The sequence below is a fragment of the Lolium rigidum genome, chromosome 1 (genome assembly GCF_022539505.1).
Source record: "Lolium rigidum isolate FL_2022 chromosome 1, APGP_CSIRO_Lrig_0.1, whole genome shotgun sequence".
Classification (NCBI taxonomy): domain Eukaryota; kingdom Viridiplantae; phylum Streptophyta; class Magnoliopsida; order Poales; family Poaceae; genus Lolium; species Lolium rigidum.
The window spans coordinates 197585418-197596612 of record NC_061508.1 but is presented as its reverse complement, the minus strand read 5'-3'; positions in this window follow the sequence as shown (position 1 = coordinate 197596612).

The window sequence follows — 11195 nt, the reverse complement described above, 5'->3', positions numbered from 1 at the left end:
CTTCGACAAAATCTCCACGCCTGATCCCTGCGACAAATGCATCTATTGCCCTCTCATCAGATATATTTTCTGCCGAGTTTTTTATGATGTTCCACCTTTGGATATATTTTCTCATTGGCTCGTCTGGCTTCTGTCGACACGCCCGTAACTCTTCTAGAGACGCGGGCTTCTTGCAGGTGGATCGGAAATTCTTGACGAATATATCCTCAAAGCTATCCCAGCTGTCGATAGATCCTGGCGGAAGCTTCTTGATCCAAGATCGTGCAGCTCCACTTAAGTGCACCTGAATACTTTGCATGGCTGTTGCCCTAGTCCCTCCGAGTTAACTTCACCGTCTCGAGGTAATCAACTAGCCAATCCTCTGGATCTTGCAGGCCGTCGAATTTTTTGAAATGATCAGGCAACTTAAATCCCGAAGGGACTCGAGTTTTTCGTACTCTCCTTGTGAAGCACGGCAAACCGCACATATCCTCGTCGTTTAATTATGGGAATGCCGATGTTCCCTTCTGCCTTGCCGTGCTCTGTCTACCCTTGCTTGTGCTGCCGTATCTCTTGCTCCACTTGTTCCTTCGACATTTGCTGCTGCTGCTGCCGTAGGTCGTGGACTATTTTGCCTTGCGGCTCCTTCCGGCGGTGTTGATACAAACGCCGTTCCCATGGCTTCAGCTCACGCTACTGCCATGTTGTACAAAGCCTCCCTTGGATCTCCCGGAGGTGGCCTGGATGCAAGGATAAAGGCTTGTGTCGCCATATACCCAGCTTACGGTGTTTTAGGGATAATATTCCCTCTTGTGTCTATCGACATAAAAGACATGTCGAGATTTTGAACCAGGTACTCTCTTTCTCCTTCGGGTATGTGTTGCAATCTGGACCTTGCTCTGTTCCGAGCTTCTCTATGACTATCTCCCGAGGTTCCGGATTGTCGACTTAGCTCGCCCTTCGTCCGCTTGACGCGGAAGCCGCCTCCTTTCTTCCGTTTAAAGCTTCGTCTGTTTTTCCAGTTCTCTTCCAGCTCACGGCGAGTCTATATTGATAAGCTTGCGGTTCTTGGACTGTAGCAGGTTGTCGTCATTGGCTCCGAACCATCTAAAGCTTTTGCAGCTCTATCCCAGTGCTGTTTGTGGAAGTTGAACTCTGACGCGTGGTGTGGGCCCGACATATTTAGTGCCCATACCTCTCCTTAGATCTGAGGGATCGACATAGGGATTGCCCAAATCGTCGAAAGCCTCTGATGTTTCCTCTTGATCGCGGCTTGCATCTCCAATGGCAAAAACTTGATGATATTTTGGAGTTTTTACTTTGCTTGGTTCGGTGACACCATCATAGAGTTTGGTGAAGACCTTCCCAATAGAGGTGGATTTGTCGATGAAGTCGAAGCTCGTCGTTGTCGCTTGAATCATCGCTTATAAAAGAGTCCGCCGATGATTCGAAGGACATGTCGCTGAAGATTACGGCGAGTTTTTCACTTGCCCTGCTGTCGATGAAGCGTGGCGACGAAATCTCCTTATCGCTGGACTCGACGGATGATACTGAGTTTGAGAGATCAGAACCACCCGACGAAAATCTCGACGAGATCGGAACTTCGAGGCGATACACTCCTTCTTTCTCGACGCGGAAATCGAATTTTCCAAATGTCATCTTCATTGGCTCCTCCAGATACGCATATGCATCCAAACGGGAGGGCGGGTGAGGAACAAAATCAACAAGACCAGTTTCGATCTGTTTACCTTTGTCCATGATGTTGCTTGCTACTGATGAAGTCGACGATCTTGAACGTGCCATCGAGATCAGCTCCTTGTCGCCTCTAATTCTCACAGACGGCGCCAATTGACAAGGTATCAACTTGTCAATGCCTATGGATTGTAGGCTAGGGTTTAGTTGGAAGTAGAGGGCAAGTAGATCTCGAAGGTTTCAGCCGAAAAGTACTCGACGATTATGAAAACTAGGGTTTGTAGACAATGATTCGATGATCTCTGCGTCCCTCGACTCCCCTTTATATAGGAGGCGGAGCCGAGGGATTCGTGTCTGTACAAGTTACAAAGTCCGGGAAGGTTTCAAACTCATCCCGTAAGATTACAAATAAGACTTTCTATTACAACTCTAACTTTCCTTAATAACATCTTGGGCTTCCGAATCTCCTTATTCTTCGAGTAGTGGGCCTTCAGTAAACCCCGGGTACTATATTCGGCAGGCCCATTAGGGATGCCTATGTCAGGTGGGCCTGGCCCAAGAGGCCGGGCTATACCCCTCAACCCATGTAGCCCCTCCCGGGTCATGGGCCCACCGGTGGCCCTCCGAAACATTCGGTCAAACACCAAAACTTTTCCATAACCCCGAAAAGTAAGTTTCGTTATATGAATATTATTCTCCAAACTATTCCGAACCAACTCGTGATGTCATAGAACCAATCCGAGACTCCGAATAACATTCGGTCTCCATATCGTATTCTATATCTACTTAAACAACATCAAACCTTAAGTGTGTCACCCTACGGTTCGCGAACGATGTAGACATGATCGAGACACCTCTCCAATCAATAACCAACAGCGGGACCTAGAGATCCATAATGGCTCCCACACATTCAACGATGACCTTGTGATCTAAGAACCATAAGCATTCGTCACCGATTCCCTTTGTCGCGCGATACTTTACTAATCCGAGATTCGATGATCGGTATCTCTATACCTAGTTTAGTCTCGCTACTGATAAGTACTCTTTACTCATTTCGTTATACGACATCCCTTGTGACCTAGTCACATGCTTGAAAGCTAGTTGGATGCCATGTCACCGAGAGGGCCCAGAGTATATCTCTCCATCATTTGGATGGAAAAATCCCACTCTTGATCCATGAGCTTTAACTCTCACTTTCAGAGTACCCAATGCCACCTTTATAACCTCCCGGTTACGAAGCGGTGTTTAATGTCATCCAAGTATTCCTCCGGTGTTAGTGATTAACATGATCTCATAGTCAAAATATTAGGTTACTATGCATTTGAGAGCTACAGCAATACGAACTTAATAACTTGATCTTATTTCTATGCTTACTATGGGTGTGTGTCCATCATATCATTACTTGTTACTAACAACATCCAATGTTCATGATCAGAAAATCTTGATCATCAATTAATCAACAAGCTAGTTAAACAAGGTGCTTACTAGGGATTCCGGTTTATTTACAAACCACACATGTATCAATGTTTCCAATTAATGCAATTATAACATGATATTTAAATATCTATCATAAACACAAAGATATAATAATAACCACTTTATTATTGCCTCTCGGACATATCTCCAACAACACTTACTAGTGGGCTTCAACTAATCGAGAACTAAGCTATTTCTCGTTTGGCGTAGATCGCTAACAAATAAAAACGCCTATTATGACTGCATGAAGCACAAATGGTGGACGGCTTGGGCCTTATGATACATTGCTGGTGGCAAGATTTTTGGGTGTCGGTCAAGTTAATAGTTTTCTTTGTTTCTCTGTCCAAAAAAATGACACTACATGTACGTACATGGATGGACATGCTTAGATATGCACTTGAGCATGGATGGATATACTTCATATGAAGCATATAGGGAGACAACTTAATGAATCTAAACCAGTTTTCTAGTCACCGTGATTCTCAACAAAGGAGGTTATACGTGTCTCGGAAGAATGACTGTACATATTATGGTGCGATTTCAGTTTTTGTACATATCCGAATGATCATGTTCATTGTACATTGTATGTGTGTGTGGCATCTTCGATCTAATCCTGCCTATTGTGTTACATATCATCAAATGATATACGCATGTGTCCACGTACGAGATGTAGATATCCATCTATCTTGGGCATATATGTAGCGGAAGAACGACGTTATGAGTCATCAAATGTGGTTGGGATCAGTGGTTGCTCATGCTTTTTGGTTTCTAGAGATGTCAGATAGACTATAGTCATTATACATTGTATGTGGGTGGGATCATATAATCCTACCTATTTCGTGTTTCTGAACTGTTGGGTACGTGTACCAGAAGAATGACGACACATATCATCAAATGTGTCTAGGCTGATGGCTTTCAGTTTCTTGTAGATATCTGAATGATCGTCGTCGTTTTACACGGTATGTGTGTGGCATCATCGATCAAATCCTGCCTATTGTTTTACAGATCATCAAATGATACATGTGTGCGGCCACGTATGAGATGTAGATATCCATCTGTCTTGGGCATATGTGTAGCAGAATAGCGACGTTACTAGTCATCAAATTTGATTGGGCTAGGTGGCGCCTCATTATTTTTGGTTTCTAGAGATATTTGATGGACTATAGTCATTGTACATTGTATATGGGTGGGACCTTCTAATCCTGCATATTTCGTGTTTTTGAGGAAGAACGACAACACATATCATCATGTGTGGTTGGGATTGAAAAATATTACGGCGGAAGAAGGAAAAGGGTGTGAACTCGTTGGATGATTACATAACCACAATGGTTCTCTAGAGCCGATAGTATATAAGCTTGCGTACGACTAAAATAAAATAATACGCTTCTAGGTGTATCTCTTAACAAATCACAATGCCCTAATGGCATCATGGTGTATGGGGTATACCATGCTATTGGAGACTATAGAGATCGTCGTTTCATAGCAATGGTGAAGCTTTGGGGTGACCAAACTAACATATGGCCCAAACTTAAAAAAATTAGTTGGTCCCTCCAGCTGACACTTACAAGTGGTTTGCAACTAATTGAGAACTAATCTATTTCTTGGTCGTTTAGCATTGCTCTCAAAACAAATAATAAATGCTTCTAATTCCATGAATCTATAATGGCGGGTGGCTTGTGCCTAAACTACATTGTCGATGGCATAGTAGCCTATGTATGACCAAGAAAAACACTAGATGTTTCGAACTTCATGAAGCATGGAGGGGCGACATTTCCCTTAACCTATATTGTCGATGGCAAGACTTTTGGGTGTCAATTAATCAAGTTATCATTAGTTTCCTTTGTTTGTCTATCCAAACAATAATGGCAGTAAATGTACCGCATTAATGGAGATGCTTTGGTATGCACATAAGTATGGATGGATATACATCATATGAAGCGTATAGGGATACAAATTAATAAATCTAACCAGTTTTCTAGTCATCGTGATTCTCAACAATTGAGATTATACGTGTCCCGGAAAAATGACTGTACATATAATCAAATGTGTGTAGGCTTGTTGGCAGCTGTATTTCAGTTTTTGTAGATATCCGAATGATCATAGTCTATACGTGGTATGTGTGTGTGTGTGTGGCATGATCGATATAATCATGCTTATTGTGTTACAGATCATCAAATGATATACGTGTGTTGCCACGTATGAGATGTGGATATCCATCTGTCTTGGGCATACGTGTAGCGGAATAACGATGTTACAACTCATTAAATTTGTCTGGGCTCGGTGGCCGCTCATGCTTTTTAGTTTCTAGAGATATTTGATAGACTATAGTCTATGTACATTCTATGTGGGTGGAATCATCTAATCCTGCCTATTTCGTGTTTCTAAACTGTTGGGTACGTATATCGCAAGAATGACCACACATGTCATCAAATGTATCCATGATTAGAAAAGATTAGGACGGAAGATGGAAAACAACGTCAACTCGGTGGATGATTACATAATTGTTGTGGTTCTCTAGAACCGACAGTATATAAGCTTGCGTACGACTAAAAGAAAACTATACACTTATGTGTGCACGTCGGTTAACAAGTAACAATGTCCTAACCACATCACCATGTATGGGTTTAGCATACTACTGGAGACGGTAGAGAGTGTCGTTTTATTAGTGGTGGTGAGGCTTTTTTTTGTGTCAATCAAGCTATAGTCTCGTCTTTCCCTCTCCCCACAGTCCCATACACACGAGTAAGGAAAAAAATCCCGACCTAACCCTCCCCGGGTGGCTGCGCCGCGCCACTCCGGGGAGCCCTCCTCACCGGCCTCCCGCCCACTCCAGCCCCTCCCTCCCCTCGCCGCCGCCGCCGGAGGTGTCGCCGGGCAAAGCCCGTGTGGCATGGCGGTGGCGGGGGCTTGATACGTCTCCAACGTATCTATAATTTCTGATGTTCCATGCTTGTTTTATGACAATACCGACATGTTTTGTTCACACTTTATGTCATTATTATGCGTTTTCCGGAACTAACCTATTGACGAGATGCCGAAAGGCCGATTCTGTTGTTCTGCTGTTTTTGGTTCCGGAAAGGCTGTTCGGGCAATATTCTCGGAATTGGACGAAATCAACGCCAAACCTCCTATTTTTCCCGGAAGGCTCCGAACACCGAAGAAGAGTCGGAGAGGGGCCAGGGGGCCACCACACCATAAGGCGGCGCGGGCCAGACCCTGGCCGCGCCGGCCTAGGGTGGGGCCACCCTGTCAGCCCTCCTGCGCCGCCTCTTCGCCTATATAACCCCTTTCGACCTAAAAATGCAGTACCTCTTGACGAAACTCCAGAAAGACTCCAGGGGCACCGCCACCGTCGCGAAACTCCAATTCGGGGGACAGAACTCTCTGTTCCGGCACCCTGCCGGGACGGGGAATTGCCCCGGAGCCATCTCCACCGCCGTCTTCACCGCCATCGCTGCCTCCATGATGAGGAGGGAGTAATCCACCCCGAGGCTGAGGGCTCCGCTGTAGCTATGTGGTTAATCTCTCTCCCATGTACCTCAATACAATAATCTCATGAGCTGCTTTACATGATTGAGATTCATATGAGTTTTGTATCACTACTATTCTATGTGCTACTCTAGTGATGTTATTAAAGTAGTTGTATTCCTCCCGCACGGTGTAATGGTGACGGTGTGTGCATCCGTGTTAGTACTTGGCGTAGGCTATGATTGTAATCTCTTGTAGATTATGAAGTTAACTATTGCTATGATAGTATTGATGTGATCTATGCCTCCTTCATGGTATGATGGTGACGAGTGTGCATGCTATGTTAGTTCTTGGTGTAATTGTGTTGATCTATCTTACACTCTAAGGTTATTTAAATATGAACATTGAATATTGTGGAGCTTGTTAACTCCGGCATTGAGGGTTCGTGTAATCCTACACAGTTAGCGGTGTTCATCATCCAACAAAAGAGTGTAGAGTAGTCCTATTATGTGATCATTGTTGAGAGTGTCCACTAGTGAAAGCAGGATCCCTGGGCCTTGCTTCCAAGCATCGAATCTCTGTTGGTTTACTGTTTTACTGCGTTACTACTGCTGCGTTACTACTGCTTGTTTATTGTCCTGGGCAAAGCACTTTTCTGGTGCCGTTGCTACTGCTTATTCATACCACCTGTATTTCACTATCTCTTCGCCGAACTAGTGCACCTCTTAGGTGTGTTGGGGACACAAGAGACTTCTTGCTTTGTGGTTGCAGGGTTGCATGAGTGGGATATCTTTGACCTCTTCCTCCCCGAGATCGATAAACCTTGGGTGATCCACTTAAGGGAAATTTGCTTGCTGTTCTACAAACCTCTGCTCTTGGAGGCCCAACACTCGTCTACAAGAATAGAAGCTCCCGTAGACATCAAGCTATTTTCACGGCGCCGTTGCCGGGGAGGAAAGGTAAAAGGTACTCACACTCCGGATCTCGGCTACTAAGCTATTTTCGCTGTTGTAAGTACTCGAAGCTATTTCCTTTAGATCCTGCAATTGCATCTTTTTGTTTCTTGTTTTTATTTTTCACTAGTTAGGCATAATGGAAAACAACAATGAGCTTTTTAATCTATTTCCTGAGTTAAGATATGAATTGTTTGATGCGAAAATTAAAAAACCTGTGGAACCTTATCTACATGATAGTAGCAATGTTATTAGTATGAATGCAATTAATGCTAATGCTATGGAGAAGTCTAAGCTTGGGGAAGCTAGTTTATATAAAAATAATCTTTTTTGCTCCTCGGCTTTGGAAGAAATATTTTGCTCTGATAATGCTTTATATCCCATATGCGATAACTCTAACAATGCTTCTGATATTTTAAATCCACCTGCTGAAAGTATTCCGTATAAAATACCTATGAAAATTATTGAACGTGTTATTGATAACCGCTATGAAGGGGATGGAACTGTCCATCCTGGAGATCATTTACTGTTTTTTGCATGAATTATGCGGGTTATTCAAGTGTGCAGGTATCTCTATGGATGAAGTGAGGAAGAAGCTATTCTCTTTTTCGCTGTCTGGTAAAGCGGTGCATTGGTATAAATTGTTGAAGAATAGTCATTCTCTTGGTTGGGAGGAAATTGTACCTCTCTTTTATTCTAAATTTTATCCTCCTCATGAAGTGCATATTGATAGGAATTACATTTATAACTTTTATCCTCGTGATGGAGAGAGTATTTCTCAAGCGTGGGGGAGATTGAAGTCACTAATGCTCAAATGTCCCATTCATGAGCTCCCCCATAATGTTATTGTTAATAATTTTTATGCGAGGCTTTCAGGACAACACAAGGACTATCCGGATGCCTCGTTCGGAGGGATCTTTCACAAGCAAGGAGGTTGAAGCTAGGTGGGATCTTCTTGATCGGATTGAGGAGAACGCTCGAAGGATGGGAGAACGACAAAGGTAAAGAGTCAGGTATAAATTATGATTATGAATGCATTGAAGCTTTTATGGATACCGATAAATTTCGAAATATGAGTGCTACTTATGGTCTTGACTCTCAAGTTGCTGCATATCTTTATAAAGCCTTTGCTTCTCATTTTGAATTGCCTAAAAAGAATTTTGATAAGTATCATGAACCTTTTAAAGAGGCTTGCATGAAGAATGAAATTGTTGTTAATTATTGCAATAAGCATGCTCAAACTCCTAAGAATGCTATTTCCTATAAGCATGTTAATTTTTGTGGAATACATAGACCTTGTGGAATTAATCAAATCAAAGATGAATATTGTATCCATCATGCTAATGAAAAAACTAGAAAGTGGTTTAGGGCTCTAGATGATCTTGGTAAAAAAGTTTGTGCCCTCTATCCTTTTATTTGTGAAGTTTGCCACGAAGTGGGTCATTTTAATTTTCAATGCTCCTCCAATGATAATTTGAACCCAATGAGTGCTGCAAATTTGTATTGTGATGATGAAATTACTCCTAATCAACATGATGAACTTACTTTATTTTTGGGGTGTGAAGAACTGTTGATACGTCTCCAACGTATCGATAATTTCTTGTGTTCCATGCCACATTATTGATGTTATCTACATGTTTTATGCACACTTTATGTCATATTCGTGCATTTTCTGGAACTAACCTATTGACAAGATGCCGAAGTGCCGATTCTTTGTTTTCTGCTGTTTTTGGTTTCAGAAATCCTAGTAAAGAAATATTCTCGGAATTGGACGAAATAAAAGCCCAGAGGCCTATTTTCTCACGAAGCTTCCAGAAGACCGAAGACGAGACGAAGAGGGGCCACGGGGTGGCCAAACCCTAGGGCGGCGCGGCCCCACCCCTGGCCGTGCCGGCCTATGGTGCGGGCCCCCCGTGCCGCCTCTCGACTTGCCCTTCCGCCTACTTAAAGCCTCCGTGACGAAACCCCCAGTACCGAGAGCCACGATACGGAAAACATTGCGAGACGCCGTCGCCGCCGATCCCATCTCGGGGGATCCCGGAGATCGCCTCCGGCACCCTGCCGGAGAGGGGAATCATCTCCCGGAGGACTCTACACCGCCATGGTCGCCTCCGGAGTGATGAGTGAGTAGTCTACCCCTGGACTATGGGTCCATAGCAGTAGCTAGATGGTTGTCTTCTCCCCATTGTGCTATCATTGTCGGATCTTGTGAGCTGCCTATCATGATCAAGATCATCTATCCGTAATTCTATATGTTGCGTTTGTTGGGATCCGATGAATAGAGAATACTTGTTATGTTGATTATCAAAGTTATGCTTATGTGTTGTTTATGATCTTGCATGCTCTCCGTTTCTAGTAGAGGCTCTGGCCAAGTTTTTACTTTTAACTCCAAGAGGGAGTACTTATGCTCGATAGTGGGTTCATGCCTGCATTGACACCTGGGACAGTGACAGAAAGTTCTAAGGTTGTGTTGTGCTGTTGCCACTAGGCATAAAACATTGATGCTATGTCTAAGGATGTAGTTGTTGATTACATTACGCACCATACTTAATGCAATTGTCTGTTGTTAGCAACTTAATACTGGAGGGGTTCGGATGATAACCTGAAGGTGGACTTTTTAGGCATAGATGCAGTTGGATGGCGGTCTATGTACTTTGTCGTAATGCCCAATTAAATCTCACTATACTCATCATGATATGTATGTGCATGGTCATGCTCTCTTTATTTGTCAATTGCCCAACTGTAATTTGTTCACCCAACATGCTTGTTCGTCTTATGGGAGAGACACCTCTAGTGAACTGTGGACCCCGGTCCAATTCTCTTTACTGAAATACAATCTACTTGCAATACTTGTTTTTACTGTTTTCTCTCGCAAACAATCATCTTCCACACAATACGGTTAATCCTTTGTTACAGCAAGCCGGTGAGATTGACAACCTCACTTTGTTTCGTTGGGGCAAAGTACTTTGGTTGTGTTGTGCGGGTTCCACGTTGGCGCCGGAATCTCCGGTGTTGCGCCGCACTACATCCCGCCGCCATCAACCTTCAACGTGCTTCTTGGCTCCTCCTGGTTCGATAAACCTTGGTTTCTTTCGAGGGAAAACTTGCTGATGTGCTGATCATACCTTCCTCTTGGGGTTGCCCAACGAACGTGTGAAATACACGCCATCAAGCATATTTTCACGGCGCCGTTGCCGGGGAGATCAAGACACGCTGCAAGGGAGTCTCCACTTCTCAATCTCTTTACTTTGTTTTTGTCTTGCTTAGTTTTATTTACTATTTTGTTTGCTGCACTAAATCAAAATACAAAAAAATTAGTTGCTAGTTTTACTTTATTTGCTATCTTGTTTGCTATATCGAAAACACAAAAAAATTAGTTTACTTGCATTTACTTTATCTAGTTTGCTTTATTTACTATTGCTAAAATGGCTACCCCTGAAAATACTAAGTTGTGTGACTTCACAACCACAAATAATAATGATTTCTTATGCACACCTATTGCTCCACCTGCTACTACAGCAGAATTCTTCGAAATTAAACTCGCTTTCTTGAATCTTGTCATGAACAATCAATTTTCTGGAATTAGTTCCGATGATGCTGCTGCCCATCTTAATAATTTTGTTGAAC